This window comes from Anas acuta, chromosome W, assembly GCF_963932015.1.
Source record: "Anas acuta chromosome W, bAnaAcu1.1, whole genome shotgun sequence".
In the NCBI taxonomy this organism is placed as follows: Eukaryota; Metazoa; Chordata; class Aves; order Anseriformes; family Anatidae; genus Anas; species Anas acuta.
Window position 1 is genome coordinate 19,703,076 of NC_089016.1, and position 21,672 is coordinate 19,724,747.

General features: G+C 51.4%; 1 protein-coding gene across 12 annotated transcripts in view; it reads left to right on the top strand.

Moving 5' to 3' along the window:
• The first annotated feature begins 1,869 nt into the window (after positions 1-1,869).
• Positions 1,870-21,672, top strand: part of CTIF (cap binding complex dependent translation initiation factor) — a 168,910-nt gene continuing 149,107 nt past the window's right edge. For 11 of the 12 annotated variants that reach the window (XR_011090717.1, XR_011090719.1, XR_011090721.1 and 8 more), the window contains exon 1: positions 1,870-1,975. The gene's annotated coding sequence lies outside the window, so the exon portion shown is untranslated. Of the gene's footprint in view, positions 1,976-20,324; positions 20,680-21,672 lie in introns of those variants that run through there. The other variant, XR_011090718.1, reaches the window with a different exon arrangement.

The following is a 21,672-nucleotide window of genomic DNA, read 5'->3' on the forward strand; positions in this document are numbered from 1 at the left end:
AGCCCCTTACAAATGCTGAGGGTGGGGTAAGGCCGTGTGCCAGCTCTGCTCACCCCCCCAGCTCCCCAGGCAGCCCTGGGACCCCAAACCTTCCCGACCACCTCACCCCAAAATTGCCAAACGTTAAAAAACGAGGCTTGTCTTTCAGTCCTGGGGGCTTGGGGCATGCACTGTGATGTCAAAACCTGGTGATGACCTGAGGCGTACAAGCGCAGGTGTGTGCTGCACAAAGGTACTGCTCGCATGGTGGCATTGCCAAATGTGCTCCTGCAGCAGGATCCTGCAGTAGGATCAGTGCATCTTCAGGTTTGCCCTAAACAGAGGGGGGAAGCGTGCATGTGGCTGTGCTAGTGCAGTGCCATGAGGCTGGGTTGGGCAGCGTGGGGCTCACCTGTAGCAATTTTTATTTCTCGGGACCTGCATTAAGCTCTGCCAAGACAGTGGTGGCAGTATGACAGCAGACCCCCCATGACACCAAGAACGCTGTATTTTAAGATGCTTCTGAAAACATCTGCTCCAGGTGGGAGCTAGCTATTCAGCTCCACATCCATTCACCTCCTTTGGCAGTGTTATATATGGAGTGGTAATTCGTGTCGAGAAAATGGTTGATATTAATAAAGAAGGGGAAGATTTGGGAATGTGGCCATGGGGGTTGGAAAGCCCCGTGGTTGAGATAACATTAGACTCTTAACGACGAGGCCATCAGGAATGTAAAAGAGTTTAGAGGGAACAAAGAAGGGTGATTCAGGAGACTCCATGCAGTCTCAGGGTTTCTTGTTCTCCAGCTGGTTTCTTGTTCTCCAGCCATTAAGGCATGGATGTTTCTGGGTGTTTGCTGTTGTTGTTACATTCAAAGTTGTTTGACCAATGAAAAGTTGTTTTGAAAAGAACTGCTGTGGAGAGAAGGGTATAAGAGGGGAGCCTGCCCTCAAGATAAAAAAAAAAAAAAAAAAAAAGGCAACACGATGAAGCTACAATAAAGAAGCAGGAAGAAGAAGTGAAGAGGAACAGGCTGGCAGAATGGAGACCAGGACAGTGTTATAAATGAAGTCTCAAGTCAATCTGAATGTTGTAATATTTATAAAACAAAGAGTACAAATACTTAAGAGTATCTCATTCTACATAAGGCCTGAAATCCAAGTTGCATGACAACTTAAAGCGAGACATATTGTTCAAAAGGAATGGTAAATGGAGACTCTTAAGACATGGAACTTAAAGGATTGTTTGTTACCTTTCCTGATTGTACGTATGTATAGGCATACTCGGGTTTAGTATGTAAAGCAATGTTCTGTATATTTAGAATGTTTGATGTTCGTGTGTGCGTGTTGGTGGAGCGTAGACTCCCCGCACACCCAGCGCTGTTTACTTGCCTTTTATACCTTTTAGAAATATTTGTTTTATAAATATTACAACATTCAGATTGACTTGAGACTTCATTTATAACAAGTAGGTCTTGCCTCTCTTCTCAGCCTAGCTCCCATGCTGCTGGATTAATAATGAAACCCCGGTAGGGTTATGGATAAAACCACGCCATTCCAGGCTGCTCCCCTTGCCGAAAAGAGACTGAAAGCATAACCCCGGTGCTAAACTAACTCTGTGCTCCCCACTTCCAGCTGCCCTCGGGTGTGTGCAAGGTTGTCATGGCAACCACACAGCCAAAAATACAGCAGAGCGGGGCGGAAGGAGATCTTTTTAATCCAATTTAACGCCCAAATCGGAGCAAGGTTGCGCATCATTCCTAGCTTTAGGGTCCTCCTGCTGGCCCTCGGGAGCTTCCCCCAGGCGGGCCGGAGCCCACCGCCGCCAGGCCGGCAGCTCCCAAACTACAACTCCCGGCAGGGCCAGCGGGGGCCGGGCCGGGCGGGGAGAGGGGCGGGGCGAGGGGCGGTGCCCGGCCGCCTCCCGGAGCCGTGCCGAGCCGGCCCCTGTCTGCTCGCGGCTGGGCGGCGCCCCCTACCCCGCCGCAGCGCCCACGGTAAGACAGGGACCAGGCACCGGGCGGGGGCGGGGGAGGGGCCGGAGCCGCGGGGCCGGGGCCGGGGCCCTGGGCGGGGAGGGGTCGCGGTCCCCTCGGGGCACTGCCGGCTCCCGCTGCCGGGGTGGTGTGCGTGCGGGGGTGGTGTGTGGCCCTAATGGAGCCTGGCTCCCGTGGGCAGCGTTTGGGGCCGGGTGGTGGTTAGGGCGGTCTCCACCTGCTGCTTACCCTCCCTGCTGTTCCTATGTGCCCCACCTCCTCCTCCACCCCCCTATGACACCACATACCCACCGTGGCACTGCATCCACCCCAACGCTTGCCCTGCCCTAGCCCTTGCCCTTGCCTGCAGCCGGGTGCCAAGGTGATGGGTGGGTGGCAGTAGTATCCACAACAGGACAAGGATTTGGACCTAAAGCTTCCCTTTGGGCCAGGTGGTGGTGTGTGTGGCCTTGGTGGCCATGGGATCAAATGTGCTTGTAGGGTGCTTGTGCTCTCCAGCCCGGCTGCGGGTCCATGCTTGGCACCTGAGAGCTCACACACTGGCAGTTTTCTTGTGAGCCGTGCTGTAAGCCTGGAGGCATGGCTGCTGAGCGACCCTGGGGTCCCAGCACCTCAAAAATCAGTGCCTCTAGTCGTTTCTCTGGAAAATGAGGCTGAGAGGCATTCTTGGAGGATGCAGGTGTGCCCTACAAGAGGAGGGATGCAGTACAAAACCTTCCTTGCCCCTTTTGCATCCAAGCTCGCCACAGCATGGCATGTGTCATGCCAGCCTGGGGAGACACATACAGTGGTATTTCTGGCTGCTGGCTTGCTTCCAGCATGTAATCTGATGTGAGGGCAAGCTGTGGGTGTCCCTGGCCCTGGAATGGTGCAAATCTGGGGCTGAGCTTCTGTGCCCATAGGTGGCATTGCATGTGCAGCTGTCCCTTGGATGGCTTTGTCAGGGTGGAAAGCAGAAACAGTTGCTCCTCTGAAATAGTAGGCTCTGTTCGTTTGTCTTTTTGTGCTGCCTTTGCTTCCACATGCTGTTCCTCCTCCACTGCTTGGAGGGGTGCGAACTGCTGCCGGGAGTCACAGCCACCACTGGGACTGCTGTAGTAAAAGCCAGCCTTGTTTACAGCAACAAAAGGTATGAGAGGAGACACAAGGTACTGAGCTTCCAGACTCTTCCTCTGGTGGTTTAATGCTCCTTCCATCTACAAACCTAAGAAAGCTTTCTGATGGTGGGTGCCGTTTGTACTCCTCATCTAAGGAGGGGGAGTGAGAGAGCGGTTGTGGTGTTTAGTTGCCTAGCACAGTAAAACCACCACACCATTAGAGCATCCAGCACAGCAGGGGATGTCATGCATGTTGGAGAGGGAAGCATCGCGCTCTGCTTATGTTTTTTGTGATCTTGGCATGCAAATGTTCACACTTTGTCCCCACCACATGGAAAAAAAAAACACATTGTGTGGTGTAGGTTCATGTTCTTTTTCCTTATAACGACCATAAAGGCTTAATTCTGCACTTAGCTGATCCTGAGGTCCAAAAGCAAAACCTTGCACTGGGTTTTATTCCCTCAAGTCCAGAGTAAAATTTGTAGCCTGTGTTTTCTTTGGCAGAGATGCACGTGTTTTCTGTTTTGGGTGGCTTGGGCTGTGTTTGTATTTAAAGCTCTTTCCCTCTGAGCTCTGGGCCTTCCTTCTACAGAGCTTGCACTGGAGCACTCTGAGAATTGACTGTGTCACAGTTAAAGTACTGTGGGACTAATAATTTTGTCCAGCTCTGAGGAAATATTTTTTATCACTTAAAAAATCTCAAATTGCTTTTAAAGGGAGGCAAAGGAGCAGAAGTTAGATGGTGAAGGTGATGTGGTAAATGATGAGTTTCAGGTGAGCAGCCCCCAGGGGCTCCCCAGCTGACAGGGCTGCAGGAGGCTGGCAAAATCATTTGTGGAGATGAACTGAACACCAGCCCTGCCTCTGCAGACGGATCTGTGAGAGGAGTGAGCTGTCTGAGGCGTTCGGCTTGCTCTCACATGCTTGTTCCTGTAGCTGAGTCAGCCTTGCGCACAACTGGGCTGGGAATTGTCTGTGGAGGGTTCCTGAGAGCTGTGAAAGATCATGTTCAAAGTGTGGAAACGTTCTCCACAGTGAGCCTTCAGTAAGGTCCTGCGTGTTTGTGAGGAATTGTACCTAAACGTACAGCAAGGCCTGTGGCTTCTGTGAAAGCTGGGGCTGGGATCCTATATTTCAGGAACTGTTTTGGGCACACTTAGCATATTGTTGGAATATTTCTGCTAAATTGCAGAGCAGTGGAATACTGCAAATTGCATCATTGTTCTTCAGTTTAGCAGAAGCATTCAGATGTTTACATTACCTATGATGTTGTTAAGTTTCAGAGTTAACAGTCTGCTGGTGTGTTTGGAGTAGCTCTTTTTCAGGCTGGGGAAAGGACAACTGTTCCCATCTGGAAAATCTGTGCAGTGTTGAAGCTTATGGGCAAGTAGTGTCCATAAATGCTTCAGGATGTCCTTGTGAAACTCCTTGGAGAAAGTACAGTTCTGCTACTGGAGTGCAATTAGTGCTTTGAGTCATCAGAAGGGAAGGGCTAGTGTAGCTAGCCAGTAATTTTATGTTTACTTGAGAGAGTGGCTGTTTAATTTACACTTCATATAAGTTATATAAATGTATGTATCTATAGTCAATTATAAAATGGATGCCTTGCTAATGATTGTAAGAGAAATACATTTTCTGGTCAGTTCAGACTGAAACAGGGATGCCATTGGGTGTTCTTAAAGCTTTTGAGCATCTATCTTCCAGCTTCCATGCTGGAAAGAGAGGCTTTGTTTCTTCCACATCTGCCTTGGGCTGTCCCATGTTTGGTCTGGCTTTGCTGGCTATGACTTGTGGAAAACAGACTCCACAATCAGTAAGACTGTAAAGTAGGTATGTTTATTCAGCGCTGGGCAGCATGGGGGGTAGTCCCGCCAGTCGTGCGCACCTGATGCGGCAACTTGCCTTGGTTATATGCAGCAAAGAGTTACATATGCATGAAGTTTCACAATACGCCTATACATATTCATTTGACCGTGAGCCAGCAGTGTGCCCTTGTGGCCAAGAGGGCTAATGGGATCCTGGCGTGTATTAAAAGGAGAGTGGCCAGCAGGTCAAGGGAAGTGATCCTCCCCCTCTACTCTGCCCTGGTCAGGCCTCACCTGGAGTATTGTGTCCAGTTCTGGGCTCCCCGGTACAAGAAAGACGGGGATCTCCTAGAAAGAATCCAGTGGAAGGCCACAAAGATGATACGGGGCCTGGAGCATCTTCCTTATGAAGAAAGGCTGAGAGACCTGGGCCTGTTCAGCCTGGAGAAGAGAAGACTGAGAGGGGATCTCCTCAGTGTATATAAATATCTGAGGGGTGGGGGACAGAAGGATGTAGCCAACCTCTTCTCAGTGGTTTGTGGGGATAGGACGAGGGGCAACGGCTGCAAGTTAGAGCACAGGAAGTTCTGTACTGACATGCGAAAACTTCACGGTGAGGGTGATGGAGCATTGGAACAGGCTGCCTAGGGAGGTTGTAGAGTCTCCTTCTCTGGAGATATTCAAGGCCTGTCTGGAGGCCTACCTGGGCAGCCTGCTCTGAGGAACCTGCTTTGGCAGGGGGGTTGGACCCAATGATCTTTCGAGGTCCCTTCCAACCCCTACAGTTCTGTGATTCTGTGATAACCTGTCCCCGCTTCATATTACAATTAGTTCCAAGGAGTCATTTCCATAAACTCCTTCCATCTGTGCTTGCACAGTGTATTCTGGTGGTGGTTGTTGGGGATCGTGGGGATGAAGATTGATGACTCTTCCTCATCACTGCTAGTTGACCTCTTGTCTCTGCGCAGACTCGGTTGCTCCTTGGCTCTTGTCCATCCGCGGGACCAGTTTCTGCCAGTTTCTTAAGATAGGCTCACGCTCTTATTAGGAGGCTGACCTTGGTAAGGGGCCCAAGGCTTCTTGCTTTAGTTAATTTGCACAATGCACCATAGTTAGCAAAGACGCTAAGTAGCAGCCTAGTTCAATGCCATCAGTGCTCTATCTCTACTTGATAAGATTCTCCTCACTCCCTCTCTCAGCTCTGCATAGCTACTGTTGCTGTGCTCCAACTGAGAGATCCCGAAAAGATAGCTAGTAATGGAGATGGCATCTCTGTAATGGATGTGAGATGTTTTGCTTTTCCACATTAGCTTTCAGGGCCTCCTTTGAGGTAGTCCATGGAGCTCCAAGGCTTTAGAGACCACAGATGGATGAGGAGTAGTCTCGTGCTTCAGGAAAGCCATTGCTTCTGTCTCTTCACTCCTACAAGGCAGCCCACAGCCTCCTCTTTCCCCAGGCACTTAGCAGTCATGGCAAAAGAAGGAAAAAAAACAAACAAACAACAAATTGGTTTGTCCTGTGGCAGGAGAAGCTGTGCTGACTCAATTACACTGCTACCTCTGTGGGACCAAATCCTGCCTCACCTGTTGGCAAGCAGCCTGCTGCAGGAGCATTTAATAGCGTGCAGCAATTTCTAGGAGGGCGTCTGCCCTGTGGCCACAAGCTGACTTGGCTTGGGTTCCTCCTGCCACCCATCAGATGCTGTCACTGTGGTGGCAGGATGCAGAGGGATGTGGGTGGCAGGACCTGCCCTGGGATGTGCTGGGGACAGGGAGTGGCTCGGCTGAGGATGTGCCCTAGTGCCCAACTATTTTAATTGGCCTTTATGCAAAAGGAAAAAAAAAAAAAAAAAAAAAAACAACTTTCCTCTTCTTTCTGGAGTGGCCTAGCTCCCCTGGATGGGTTTGCGCAGCCTGTGTCGAAGCATTGTCTTCCCAACACCGGAGCAGAAGGCACGTCTCCCACAGGTTTCCCCAACCTACCACAGGGAGCTGCTAGCTGGGCGTACCATGCCTTGTAACTCATTCCAAAAACTCTGCTTTCGAACTTGGGAAGTCCTGGAGGAGCTGTGAAGGGCTACTCAGCATAGCCAGGGCAGTTGGTGGGGAGGTGAGTGGCTTGGCTGGGGTCTGCACAGTGGGGACATCGTTGTCATGTCTGTGTCCTGGTTTCAGTTAGGACAGAGTTAATTTTCTTCCTAGTAGCTGGCAGAATGCTATGTTCTGGCTTAGGACGAGAAGAGTGCTGATAACATGCTGATGTTTTAATTGTTGCAGAGCAGTGCTTACACCAAACCAAGGATGCTTCAGCTTCTCACTGTCCTGCCAATGGGCAGGCTGGGGGTGCAGTAAGAGCTGGGAAGGGACAGACCCAGGACAGCTGACCCAAACTGGCCAAAGGGGTATTCCATCCCATCTGATGTCATGCTGAACAACAGATAGGGGTGGCTAGCGGGGGGAGGGGGCCGGACTGCTCGGGGTTAGGCTGGGCATCGGTCAGCGGATGGTGAGCAATTGCATTGTGCATTACTTGTTTTGTACACATTAGTAGTAGTAGTACTATTATCATCATTATTGTTATTATTTATTTTCCTGTCCTAATAAACTGTCTTTATCTCAACCCACAGGCTTCACTTTCCCATTTCTCTCCCCCATCCCAGAGAGGGAGGGGGAAGGGTGAGCGAATGGCTGTGTGGTGTTTAGCTGCCAGCCGGGTTAAACCACAACAGTCTGGGCCACCAGTGAGCAATTTTAGGAGGTGCTGTGGTCTGTGGAAACACATCTGAGTGCTTTCCAGTGCAGGAATCATCTTAAGATTAATTTTAAAGGATTTCTTGTCTCGCAGAGAAGTGTGTCCTCTGGTCACCAGTGGGGCCATGCTGTAGTGTAGGTGCAGCCAAGCCTGTTGCCCTGTTAACGGGGCTTGCTTTTGTGTGCAGGCATCTCCATCACACGGCCAGAGGCAAATCCCGAGGGCACCGGGCTCCTGGGCTGCAGGAGCCAGAGCAGGAGGGTGGTGTGGCGTCCCCCTGCAGCTGGAAGGGGACTCAAATACCATACCCACCTTGCCGTTCCAAATACCATCTTTGGTGTTTGTACAAGAGGGGAAAAAAAAGCAGGAACTGTTGTGGCGGGGCTGCAGTTGTCAGCTGGAGGCTAATAATAGGAAATGTTTGGTGCTTAATGCCTGGTAAGCTTTGTCTGGCCAGAGAAGCTGGGGTGAAAGCCTGTGGGAGCTGCGGGGTGCCCCAAGAAATGCAGCTTCTTGCTGGGCGATCAGCTTGGAGACATCTTATATTGCAGCTCTCTGGCTTGGGAAGCTATGCTGGCAGTTCTAAAAGCTGCAGCAATCATTTCTGTAGCTGGAGGCTTTACGGTTGTACATAGAGGCTTGTGGTGCTTTTTGAAATGGCTTTTTTTTCCCCCTACATGTGCACACATCATTGTTGTAAGCTACTAAGTTAATTAGATGTAGTTTTCAGGGGCTGTTAGGTTGGGTGAGAACAGTTGGCTTTGAAAGCTTGTCAGAGGTTCTCCTGTACTTTTTGGCTGGAAGATAAAGGAGTGATTAATGTGTTTGAGCTCAGGAGTGGATTCATTTAAAGGTCTGGTCCTGTAGGCCCAGCTGAGATCCTTAAGGGCAGTTTTCCTGACATTGTTCTACCTTTGGTGCAATCATTCTGGTTTCATTTGATCTGCAATCGAGCTCACCTCTCGGTTTAGAGGAGAGGGCGGTGGCACATGCGACTCTGGACCTGCTAATGCTGTAAACATGCGCTCCTGTACTGCAGCTGGGTGGCAGTCACAGTTCTGCTGCCCTGCCTGCTTGTGGGGAACCCACAGGGTCTGGGGCTGGGGAGAAGCCCTGTCCCTGTTTAACATTTGGGCTGCCAGGTCCACCGAGCTGTGAGGCCACAGTGCCGATGCCCAAGAGGGAGCAGCTGCTGCAGAAACCTGCGTGGGATCCCGGTGCATGGTGCTGCATGATGCCCCCCCCTTCTTTCAGGACCAGCTCTGATCCTGGTGGCAGCTCTGAAATTAATGGCACATTTCTAGAAAGCTCTACTAGCGAGCAGCCAGCTTGCCATCCCTTCCCTGCAGCCCTGCTCCAGCTGTCCCCACGCTGCTCGTGTTTTCCTGCCTCTGTGGCTGCTCTTGGCAGCATCTGTGGTGGGCAGGACACCGACAGTTAAGTGTAGTGCTTGGCTGGCAGGTGGGGAAGCAGACAAAGGATTTGGGGGGCGGTGAGAACGAGGGGGTGTCCCCTCCCTTCCACCCTCCCACCACGCGTTCAGCAGCTGTGGCTGGTCCCCCTGGCAGCATGGCGGTGCCGCAGCCTGCAGCCACCCTGTGCTGATGGCTTTGTTCTCTCTCACGCTGCCTCACTGCCGTCTTTTGTGCTGTGGGAAGGGGCCAGCAGTGGGGGATTTTAATGCCAAGGTTGCTGACCCGTCTCCATCTGACTGCCTCCGCTCACCCAGTGCTTGTGGGGATGGGGTTAATCCTGCACCTGGATGAGTGTTTTGGGGGATATCGGCCAGCTGTCTGCCGGAGGTTTGGGGAGGGTTGGAGCATGTGCCATCTCAGGCAGCAGGATGGTAGCCTGGCTAAGCGTATCCATTTAATTGAACCATAAATCCTGCAGCAGACCAATAGTACAGGAATTTATTAAAACCCCAGGGTGCTGGTTGCCCTCCCTCCCTGCTTTTTGAGTGCCGGCAGAGCACACAGCATCTTTCTAGGAATCAGCTCCCTCCCGGCTGCACTCAGCTGAAGGAGGATGTTTATGTGGCTTTTTTAAGCACAAATTTGCGTTACATGGGGTGAGAGATTGATTTATCAAGTGGCAACAGCCACTTCAGATTGAAGCTTCTGTTTCTGTGCTTTTTGTTTTTATTATTTTGTTTACAGAGATGAGGTCTGTGCAGTCAGACTGGCCATCACTCGAAACTTTTTAACCCAGGGATTAATTTCAGCCAGATCAGACAGAGGAGCGCAGATTTCACAGATAAGATCTTCTATGCTTTAAGGAAAAGGGTGGAAGAGGGAAATCCAAATTTCTTCCTGACCACAAAGAGAGGCTGCAGCAGTCGTGAGCTCAAATACTGTCTGGGTGCGAGTGGGTCAGTTAATTTGCTGATACCTACTAGGGATTTGGGGTTTGTGTTGCTGCAACCAACCCAAATACGTGCTGCTTCTTGCAGGGATGAGGGCTAGAAGGTCCCAGAGGGAGCTTTGCATCTGGGGTGACGGGGGAGAGGGAATGGTCTGGGTGTGCATGTTGTAGGCACAGTGGGGAGTGTGGGGAATGTGGGTCACAAATCAGTATGAAACTGGGCCCTGTTATAGGGCTGCCTGCGGATGTTTGTTTTTCTTGGGTGTCCCAAAACTCTGGAGCTGAGCTGGGGCCAGGTGGAATGTTGGCTTTCAGGAGTGCCTTAGGCAGTACCCTCGCAAGCATTTTGTTATTCAAATAATACAAATTGAACAAAAGGAAGAAGGAGCTGGCTGTGGAGGTGCTGCCAGGGATGGTGATCACGCACTGCAGGAGCAGCAGTGCTGGGGCTTGGTTTATTGATGGCTTTGTAAGCCCTGCTACCCCACAGGTTATTCTTTGCTTTGAGCCTCACATTTGCCTGGACCCCTCTGTCCTGGTGCCATTCTCTCCTCCTGGCCATCTCAGGCTGACCTCCAGCTCAGCATTTTATGTGGAGTATGAAGAAGGGGCTGGAGCTGTCAGCTGGCAGTGGGGATCTTCCATGCTGTGTAGGACCTCTGGTGTTCTGGGAGTGCTTTAGGGGCACCAAAACTAACAATAACAAGAAAAATCTACTCCAAGGAGTACATAGTCCTGAGGATGGCCCCAAATCTTTGCATTCAATAGGGTTTTCTTGGTTATCTCTCTTTGTATCGTCTGGCATCTGAGTAGGTGGTTGGGAGGTGCTGTGACTGATGTTCTGCAGAGCAGAAGTTGCAAGTCCTTGGTGGGACTGAAGGTGCAGGAAGGCATCTGACCATGCTTCCCCATCTGTGTTTGTGGTGCTGGTGAGGAATAGGAACATCCCTGGTGTAGGGTTCAGGCTGTGCAGCTGCAGGACCCCTGGACTTGGGGTGGGTTGAGACTTGTGCAGATAAAGATGGGTACAAAGCCCTGGGAAGGGGATCAACTGGAGAGCAGCAGGAGCTGGTCCTGTGCCTTCAGGAGAGGCTCAGCTGGGAAGTGATGAAGCATCCCCATACAGCACTGTGCTAGAGGGGTTTGGTTGTGCCCTGGGTTTCCTTATATTTGTCAACCTGTACTTATTGCCCGTGCTCTGACCATGCAGCCGCGCTGTTCTCTCCCAGGGCTTGGTGCTCGCTTGTGACCACCTGGCTTGCAGTACAAAGCTGGTGGCAGGTTTATCTCCAGTCTGCTGCCTCTCTGCTGTGACATCCTGCAGTCCCAACAGGCTCCCCAGCCTTGAGCTGAGCCTTGCCATGTACCTTCTGGGACAATCAGGTGTTTTACTGCTGTTTCTAATGGTGATAGTTAATGCCTGTGGTGTGCTACTGCCTAGAAGCTTGTGGAGAGTGTTTCATGGCCAGGGAATGGACAAAGTCTGTCCCCAAAACCTTGGTTGGGCTTGCTGTGGTTTCCATTTGAGGTGGAGGTCCAGACTGGCAGCATTCTGACATCATTGAGGGCCCGTGACCTTGTTTGGATGTAGGGCTTGGAGCTGCTAACAGAAGTGATTTGTGAACACCCAGTTCCTAGCAGAGCTGAGGAGGATGCTCTGTCCTGCTCGTGACGACTCTTCTTCCAGCTACAACCTGAGGCTGCCTTTTTTGTCTCTCCCCTTCTGCTGTCACTACTGGCACTCTTTATGGGGATTCTATTCCTTTTTTGTCAGCTTGGAGAACTATTTTCTTTACGCTTGCCTCAATTTAGGGCTTGGGGAGGGGGGATATGACTCAGCCTTTCCTCTGCTCCTGTTTGCACAGTCATCCCTCACCAGCTCCACTGAGGCTTTCTACACACACCTCACATTACAAACGCTTCATTTTCACAGAATCATCTAGGTTGGAAGAGACCTAACCTGCTGATTCTAATCCATAGGGACTCAACCTTATCATTCCCAGTCTCAGCCTCGAGTTCCACAACATCAAAAACTCTCTAATATAGAGAGCCACACCACCCCCCATTCTGTGCTGCCTGTCCCTTCTGAAGAGCCTATAGCTAGACATTGCAGCACTCCAGTCATGAGAGTGGTCCCACCACGTCTCCGTGATGGCAACCAAGTCGTAGCCTGCCTGCTACACAATGGCTTCCAGCTCCTCCTGTTTGTTACCCATGCTGTGTGCATTAGTGTAGATGCACTTCAGCTGGGCCATTACCTTCTCTCCCAGCCTTGCCATTGTTTCCCTCTGGCACACCTCCAGCAAGCCTTGTTTCAGCCCTGTCCCCCTTCCTACCTAGTTAAAAGCCCTCTCAATGAGCCCTGCCAGCTCCTGGCCTAGGATCTGTTTTCCCCTTAGAGATAGGGACCTGTCTGCAGCCATCAGGCCGGGTGCCGAGTAAAGCGCCCCATGGTCAAAAAACCACAAAATTTCTGTGTTGGCACCAGCCGCCTCTGAGCCACATGTTTATCAGGTGGGCTTTCCGTGTCCTCTCTGTACCCCTCCCTGCCACCACAGGGATGGACAAAAACACCACCTGTACTCCTGCTCCATCCACTCCCGTCCCAGTCCCATAAAGTCCCATTTGATAGCCTTCAGGCTTCTCTCTTCAATATTATCACTGCCAGCTGTCATGGTTCTGCTCGAGTGGGCAGCCGAGCTCCACCACAGCCGCTCTGTCACTCCCCCTCCTCAAAGAGGAACAGGGAGAAAATACGATGAAAAGGGCTCAAAGGTTGAGATAAGGACGAGAAGATCACACAGTAATTATTGTAACGGGCAAAACAGACTCTGCATAGGGAGATAGTAAGATTTATTGCTTATTACTAACAAGCTAGAGAAGTGAGAAACAAAGGAAAGAAACCAAAAGCACCTTCCCCCCCCATCCCACAGGCTTCCCACAGGCAGCAGCTCTTCCAGAACTGCTCCAGATATGGGTCCGTACCACGGGGTCCATCCCTCAGGAGCAAACTGCTCCAACCTGGCTCCCCTACGGGCAGCAGCTCCTGCCAGGTCACCTGCTCCTGCGTGGCCTCCTCTCCACGGGCTACAGGTCCGGCCCGGAATCTGCTCGGGCAGGAGTCTTCCACAGGCGGTAGCCTCCACCGGTGCAGGGCCACCTGCTCCACCGTGGTCTCCTCCACGGGCTGCAGCGTGGAACCCTGCTCCACCATGGTACTCCATGGGCTGCAGGGGGACATCCTGCTTCACCATGGTCCTCACCACAGGCCGCAGGGGACTTCTGCTCTGGCGCCTGGAGCACCTCTCCCCCTCCTTCTTCACTGACCTTGGTGCCTGCAAGGCTGTTCCTCGCTCCTCTCACTCTCCCAGCTGCTGTGTGGCGCAGCGTTTTTTCCCCTGTCTTAAATATGCTCTCACAGAAGCGCAAAACAACATCGTTTATTGGCTCGGCTCTGGTCAGCAGTGGGGTCCTTACCTAACATGGGGCAGCTTCTAGATCCTTCTCACAGAAACCACCCCTATGGCCCCCTGCTACCAAAACCTTGCCACGTAAATCCACTACAGGAGAATGAACAGTGCAGTGCTTGAATGTCATCTCCCAGGACCATAAAACTATTTGGGTTGGAGAAGACTTCAGGAGGTCTCTAGTTCAGCCACTCGTCCAAAGCATGACCTTGCGTTTCTCCAGAGCATGGCCTTTGCTGAATTTGGATATTAATTAACCTTTTGCTGTATTGGTCAGGCAAGCATGCTCTGACCAAGAAGCCCAGTAGGAAGGGAGTAAGGTCAGAAGGGAAACTTAAAAGACAAATGCAAAAAACTCAGAGCTGCAAGTTATCTTGGAGCACCAGGCAGTGCCGCAAGGTCAGGCAGTGCCTGTGCTGTTGTGCCTCTCCACTGACACCGACGGTGACAGCAGCCCATCAGCAGTGGCTCCAGCCTATCACAGAGATGTTGTGGGGACAATGACAACTCTGTAGGGCTGCTGGTCCCTCTTGTTACATGACTCACATCAGCTCTGTGCAGACTTAAGTGCATAACAGTTATGTGCTGCGACTTTTTAGTCTCTTGTTTTATTGTGAGCATTAGCTGTCGACCAACTCGCTTTGCTGTCAGTTCCTGGCCACCTGCTCTAGGGAGCTCTGTGTGCAGTGATGATCCTAAACCAAGCATAGGTGGTAATTCATCACCTGTAAATGTGGGGCGCTTCTACTCCTGCCGAGCTCTGCTTTCCTTTAGGGAGACAGAGGTCCTGTAAATGACTCGTCTTTGGAGCTTTCTGCTAGAGACACAGCGATGTCTCAAATACGAGATTTGGGCTTGTTTGCTGCACTTTGTGACTTCGGCTAAACCTGTTCCCTTTCAGTCCGTCTCTCCTGTTGCTCGTGTGCAAAGCGCTGGCGGGTGCAGGGGTGAGCACCCCAGGTATGGGGTGCAAGTTGGAATGTCCTGGGGCAGCGACCCAGCAAGACCTTCCCTTGGTTCCATACCCTCCAGCATCACCCCCCAAAAAAGGCAAAAAGTCCTCTCGTTCTGCTTTGGCCCTGGGGACAGGCCACCCTCTGGCCCTGCCAGTTGAGTCCCACTCCAAAGCGATGCCACTGGTACTGGCCATCCCCTTCCCTATGCACAGGCACCTCCATGTGCTGCCGTGTCCTCCAGGATGTGCTGTGGTCACCTGTGCTTCCATCTCAGGGCTTGACAATTTCTTTAGTACTTACTATTTAATAATTGATGCTTTCCATTTAATAATTGGCACTAATTAGCTAAGGGGTGAGAAGCATGTCCTCCGCCGGGGCTCGGTGTTCTCTGGGGCTCTTCTTTCTTTTTCTTTTTTTTTATTTTTTAATATTTTTTTCTTTCTTAACATGCCACATGATTTTGTTTGGGAGCTAATCTGTGTTATTGATCTACATAATTAGCCTTTTTGACAGTCTGGGCACATTTGGGAATAATTCCTTGGGCAGATGAAATCCTTAGGCCAGAACTGCTGTAAATGAAGCTACAATTGTTCTGAAGTGACAGATGAGAAATAGTTCAAGAGCTGGAAATTACACAAGCTGGGAACAAATTTTTCTTCTTCCCTTCTGGATGGCATGTGGCTCACTCAGATTTTGCTTGGTAATTTTACACTCCTCTCCAACCAGGCTGTAAATACCAGTTGCCGTAGCAGGGGAGGGCGAGGGATGAAATCTCTGTGTCCTGCCATGCAACAGGAGCTCCTGGTTCCTCACCCCACCACCCACAGGGAGGGAGGAGCATGAGCCTTGCTGCAAGACTCTGGTCCTAAATCCTGCTTAGTTCATGTGGAAACACACCCCTTTCCATCCCAGGTACAAAAGCCTGGTGGTTTCATTTCTTTAAGGAGTGAAGTGGCATTCAGCCACAGAGAAATAGGAATGTGTTTGTTCCCAGGATGTTCAAAGCCATATGCAAACACCACAGGGCTTTGCGGTTGCACTAGAAATAGCTAATAGCTGGTTGATGCAATTTTGCATGCATTCCCCAGAAGAGGCTGTTGGAGTAGCAGGGCACAGGGTGCAGGAGGGCTCCGTTTGTGTGGTTCCCCTCCTGTGGCTGTTGCAGGGCTGCATCAATAGGCTCGTGGTGCAGGGCCTGCTGCAGCTCCTGGCTGAGGCTCCTCCTGGCCCCATCATGCAGCAAGTTCCCCAGTTTTTGCCTCATGTGCAAAATACTTAATTTTGATGGCCTCTCTCTGATGGTCCTTTGGTGTGGCTACCTGCCTTCCCCAAGTCAGGGGAGCCAGGGCAGTGTTCCCCTGTGGCTTTTGCTGGTGTTTAACCGCCTGTCAGCCAGGATGCTTGGAGCCTGTTCCTGGGGCTGGGGTGTTTGGGGGAGCTAAACATGTTTGCCATTACAAGAGATTTGTACTCAGACTTTGTCATGTTTATTTCGCAGCTGTAGTGAGTGATCTCCAGTAACTGTCAATCCTCCCCGTGCTGCTTCCATTTTTAATTTGTGAAGGCTCCCCAGAGGCTGGGAGATGTGGAGATGCTGTGTGATTAACGAGGAGCTTGCAGCTGCGCGAGCTGCTGCTTGCAGCCCAAGTAGTTCACGCTGGGGTCAGTACCTTGGGGGGGACCTCCTGGGGGACCTGCCATGTGTGGGTTCATCCTGCAGCCGTGCTGGTCCTCCACGTGAGTGTGCACGCACAAAAAATGACATTTCATGGGAGCATCAGGTTTGACATGTGAGCAGTGATTGTGTTGTGCAGTAGCCTGCTTGCATGGTCAGATGTGTGGTCCTTGTGAGCTGGAAGCTCCTCTGTTGGTTGTGTGATGGAAGAGGAGCACAGTGGCTTGGGGAAGAAGGTGGTGTTTGAGTAGCTGGTGGGCTGCTTACTCCATCCTGCTTCAGACCCTAGGAAAGAGTCAGAGAGAAGACTGGGGGGGTTGGCATCGCCTGCTGGATGCAGGAGCAGTGGCTCCTGGCTCCCATGTGTGCTCTGGGAGTTGTGTAAACCCTGGTCTCTCTTGAGGAAGTGTCCATGGCTGCTGTCATCGGGGCAGAGGGGTCCTTGTGCAGTTCCCATTTCAGGTGACCACAAGAGGACCTCTCCATGCTTTTCATTTCTGGCCCTACTGGCGGCATGTTTTTTTCAGCAGTTGCCTTGTTCTGCACCAGAGGAGGTGACATCTCGGTGACATGAAGGAGGTGGCCTATTATCAGAAAGCAAAGCTGGCAGGCTTTCAAAGGAGATCAGTATTCTGGGACAGATGCACTGGGTAGATGCACATGGTGACCACAGGAGCATCCATTCGAACGCCCTCAGAGCTGACCTTACTGGTGATGCTACATTTAAGGCTTCATTGGCTTCTCTTCAGTAGATGCATGCCCTTCAGATGGTCTGGGTGCCAGCTGCTGGCTTCCTTATGACTTCACTCACTGGCTAAGGGACAAATGCAGGATTATATCACAGAATCACAGAATTGTCTAGGTTGGAAGAGATCTCAAGATCATCGAGTCCAACCTCTGACCTAACACTAACAAGTCCTCCACTAAACCATATCCCTAAGCTCTACACCTAAACGTCTTTTAAAGACCTCCAGGGATGGTGACTCAACCACTTCCCTGGGCAGCCCATTCCAATACCTCACAACCCTTTCGGTAAAGAAGTTCTTCCTAATATCCAACCTAAAACACCCCAGGTGCAACTTAAGCCCATTCCCCCTCGTCCTGTCACCAGGCATGTGGGAGAATAGACCAACCCCCACCTCGCTACAGCCTCTTTTAATGTACTTATAGAGAGCAATAAGAATCATAGAATCATAGAATATCCTGAGTTGGAAGGGACCCTTAAGGATCATCAAGTCCAACTCTTGACACCGCACAGGTCTACCCAAAAGTTCAGACCATGTGACTAAGTGCACAGTCCAATCTCTTCTTAAATTCAGACAGGCTCGGTGCAGTGACCACTTCCCTGGGGAGCCTGTTCCAGTGTGCAACCACCCTCTCTGTGAAGAACCCCCTCCTGATGTCAAGCCTAAATTTCCCCTGCCTCAGCTTAACCCCGTTCCCGCAGGTCCTGTCACTGGTGTTAATGGAGAAAAGGTCTCCTGCCTCTCGACACCCCCTTACGAGGAAGTTGTAGACTGCGATGAGGTCTCCCCTCAGCCTCCTCTTCTCCAGGCTGAACAGGCCCAGTGCCCTCAGCCGTTCCTCGTACGTCTTCCCCTCCAGGCCTTTCACCATCTTCGTAGCCCTCCTCTGGACACTCTCCAACAGTTTCATGTCCTTTTTATACTGTGGTGCCCAGAACTGCACACAGTACTCGAGGTGAGGCCGCACCAGCGCAGAGTAGAGCGGGACAATCACCTCCCTTGACCTACTAGCGATGCCGTGCTTGATGCACCCCAGGACACGGTTGGCCCTCCTGGCTGCCAGGGCACACTGCTGGCTCATATTCAACTTGCTGTCTACCACGACCCACAGATCCCTTTCTTCTAGGCTGCTCTCCAGCGTCTCATCGCCCAGTCTGTACGTGCAGCCAGGGTTTCCCCGTCCCAGGTGCAGGACCCGGCACTTGCTCTTATTGAACTTCATGCGGTTGGCGATCGCCCAGCTCTCCAACCTATCCAGATCCCTCTGCAAGGCCTTTCCACCCTCATTCGAGTCCACAACTCCTCCAAGTTTGGTGTCATCAGCAAACTTGCTCAAAATGCCTTCTATTCCTACATCCAGATCGTTTATAAAAATATTGAAAAGTACCGGCCCTAAAATGGAGCCTTGAGGGACCCCACTGGTGACCGCCCGCCAGCCTGACGCAGCCCCATTCACCATAACCCTTTGGGCCCTGCCCGTTAGCCAATTGCTCACCCATCGTATGATGTTTTTATTTAGCTGTATGGTGGACATTTTGTCCAGTAGGATCCTATGGGAGACCGTGTCAAAAGCCTTGCTGAAGTCCAAAAAAATCACATCAGCTGGTTTCCCTTGGTCCGCCATACGGGTGATCTTATCATAAAAGGAAATCAGGTTAGTTAGGCAGGACCTACCCTTCACAAACCCATGCTGGCTGGGACCAATGACTGCTTTGTCCCCCAGGTGCGCCTCAATAAGTTCGAGAACCATCTTCTCCATGATTTTACCAGGCACTGACGTGAGACTGACAGGCCTGTAATTGCTAGGGTCTTCTTTCTTACCCTTCTTGAAAATCGGCACAACATTTGCCAGCTTCCAGTCTACCGGGACCTCTCCAAATTCCCAGGATCGTTGAAAAATAATTGAGAGAGGTTCCGCGATGATGTCAGCCAGCTCTTTCAGCACCCTGGGATGAATCCCATCCGGACCCATGGACTTGTAGGGATCCAGGTGGAGTAGCAAATCCCGTACACGTTCAGGGTCGGTTGGGAGTTTGTCATCCCCACCGTCCCGGTCCTCCAGCTCAGGGCACCCTGGGTCCCGAAGCCCATCATCGGCATTGAAGACAGAGGCAAAGAAGGCGTTAAGCGTCTCTGCTTTGCCTATGTCATTGTCTGTGAGGAGACCTTCCCTATCAAGGAGCGGCCCTATGTATTCTTTAGTTCTCCTTTTTCCATTCACATATCTAAAAAAACCCTTTTTATTTTCTCTCACAGACACAGCCGGCTTCAACTGTAGGTGTGCTTTGGCCACACGAATTTTCTCCCTACAAACACGAACAGCATCCCTGTATTCTTTCCATGACACCTGGCCCTCCTTTCAGTAGCGAAACACTCTCTGTTTCCGCCTAATCTCCATTAGAATGTCAAAAAATAAGGCCACCCCTGAGCCTCCTCTTCTCCAGGCTGAACAAGCCCAGCTCCCTCAGCCGCTCCAGACCCCTCACCAGCTTTGTTGCCCTTCTCTGGACTCTTTTGAGCCACCTCAATGTCCTTCTTGTAGTAAGAGGCCTAAAACTGAACACAGTACTCGAGGTGCGGCCTCACCGGAGCCGAGTACAGGGGGACGATCACCTCCCTAGCCCTGCTGGCCACAATGCTTCTTATGCAAGCCAGGATGCTGTTGGCCTTCTTGGCCACCTGAGCACACTGCTGGCTCATATTCAGCCGACTATCAACCATCACTTCCAGGTCCTTCTCTGCCTGGCAGCTCTCCAACCACTCATCTCCCAGCCTGTAGCTCTGCTTGGGGTTATTGCGCCCCAGGTGCAGGACCTGGCACTTGGCCTTGCTGAACTTCATGCAGTTGACCTCAGCCCATCGGTGCAGCCTATCCAGATCCTCCTGCAGAGCCTTCCTACCCTCGATCAGATCGACACATGCACCTAACTTGGTGTCATCTGCAAACTTACTGAGGGTGCACTCAATGCCCTCATCCAGATCATTGATGAAGATATTAAAGAGGACCGGCCCCAGTACCGAGCCCTGGGGAACTCCACTAGTGACTGGCCTCCAACTGGATTTGACTCCATTCACCACTCTTTGGGCCCGGCTATCCAGCCAGTTTCTAACCCAACGAAGCATACGCCAGTCCAAGACAAAAGCAGCCAGTTTCTTGAGGAGAATGCTGTGGGAAAAGCCTTGCTGAAGTCAAGGTAGACCACATCCACAGCCTTTCCCTCATCCACCCAGCGCGTCACTTTGTCATAGAAGGAGATCAGGTTCGTCAAGCAGGACCTGCCTTTCATAAACCCATGCTGACTGGGCCTGATCGCCTGGTTGCTCTGCAAGTGCCGCACGATGACACTCAAGAGAATCTGCTCCATGAGCTTCCCTGGCACTGAGGTCAAACTGACAGGCCTAGAGTTTCCTGGGTCTGCCCTCTGGCCCTTCTTGTAGATGGGCGTCACGTTTGTTAGCCGCCAGTCAGCTGGGACCTCCCCTGATAGCCAGGACTGTTGATAAATGATGGTAAGCGGCTTGGCCAGCTCCTCTGCCAGTTCCCTCAGTACCCTCGGGTGGATCCCATCCGGCCCCATCGACTTGTACACATCCAAGTGCCGTAGCAGGTCGCCAACCAGTTCTTCGTGGATAGTGAGGGCCACATCCTGCTCCCCATCCCCTTCCACCAGCTCAGGGGACTGGGTATCCAGAGAACAACCGGTATTGCTGCTAAAGACTGAGGCAAAGAAGCCTCAAAGAAGCCTTATGCTGAAGTTCTTCATTTCCTCTGTGGATCAGAGGAGATAAAAGGGGTTTGAACTCAGTCCCTGGTATCTCCTGCAGAGGCGTGCAAGTACTCAGGTGTGCATCCATTCGCACGTGTTGGCTTTGGAGAGGGGCAGGGGTTATTGCTGGGAATGCATAGGGCTCTGGTTTTGTTTTGCAGCAGAGCTCCTAATTCCTTGGTGATATGTGCCCTGAATGAGACTGTCCTACTCTCCCAGTAGGGTTTGTAACATAAGCCCCCTGGGTAATGGCTTCTTATTGTGCTATCAGTAGTCTACATGTGAGCTTTTAGGAGAAGGCTGTGCTTCTGGAGCAGGAACTGGAGGGAGGGGTTAGTGTCAGGACAGTTAGGTAGCTGAACCAAGCATTGAGATCCAGTCTTTAATTTGGTACCTGCATCTATTTGTGTTTGCACAGCTTTTTCTTCCTTTGCTCTGTATTTTGACTCTCACCAGTAAGAATACATTTAAATACATTTAAAATCTGCACAGAGAGCACCTAGTGATCCATACTGCTGCTGCTCAGAAGGTTTGCATCCTGGTTGGGCTACCTGCCAGTCTGCACCCTGAGCACACCTTAAGGTACAAGCCCCCTAAAGTCCTTGTTTTCTGCAGAGCAGCATCCCTGTGGAGGCAGAGCCGCTGCCATCTGTCCCTGGGGGGCAATGTGGTCTCTACACTGAGCACAGCATCGCCTGTGGCTTCCTCCAGGGCTGCCAGCCAGCCACACTGTGGTGCTCTGCAGGATGTTTTCCCTTTTTCTAATGCATTTTTAACAAGCGGAGGTTTTAAAATTAGATTCTGGTGTGATCACTGTTTCACCTCCACATCCAAACCTCCTCCCTGGACTGTTAGCAGGCGCACTGCTGACTCAGCACCTTGCTTACTGCCACGGTCCTAGAGAAGCTTTGCAGTTCCTGTCCTTTTCATGTCCCCAGCCACAACGCGAACCTCATCATCCTTCCGCTTCCAGTGCAGCCAATGTCACGGGCCTTTTAAATTAAGCTTTGTTAATTTATTGGGCATGTTTCTAGAGGTTTTCTACAGCTTTGGTTGTGAGGAGGATAGG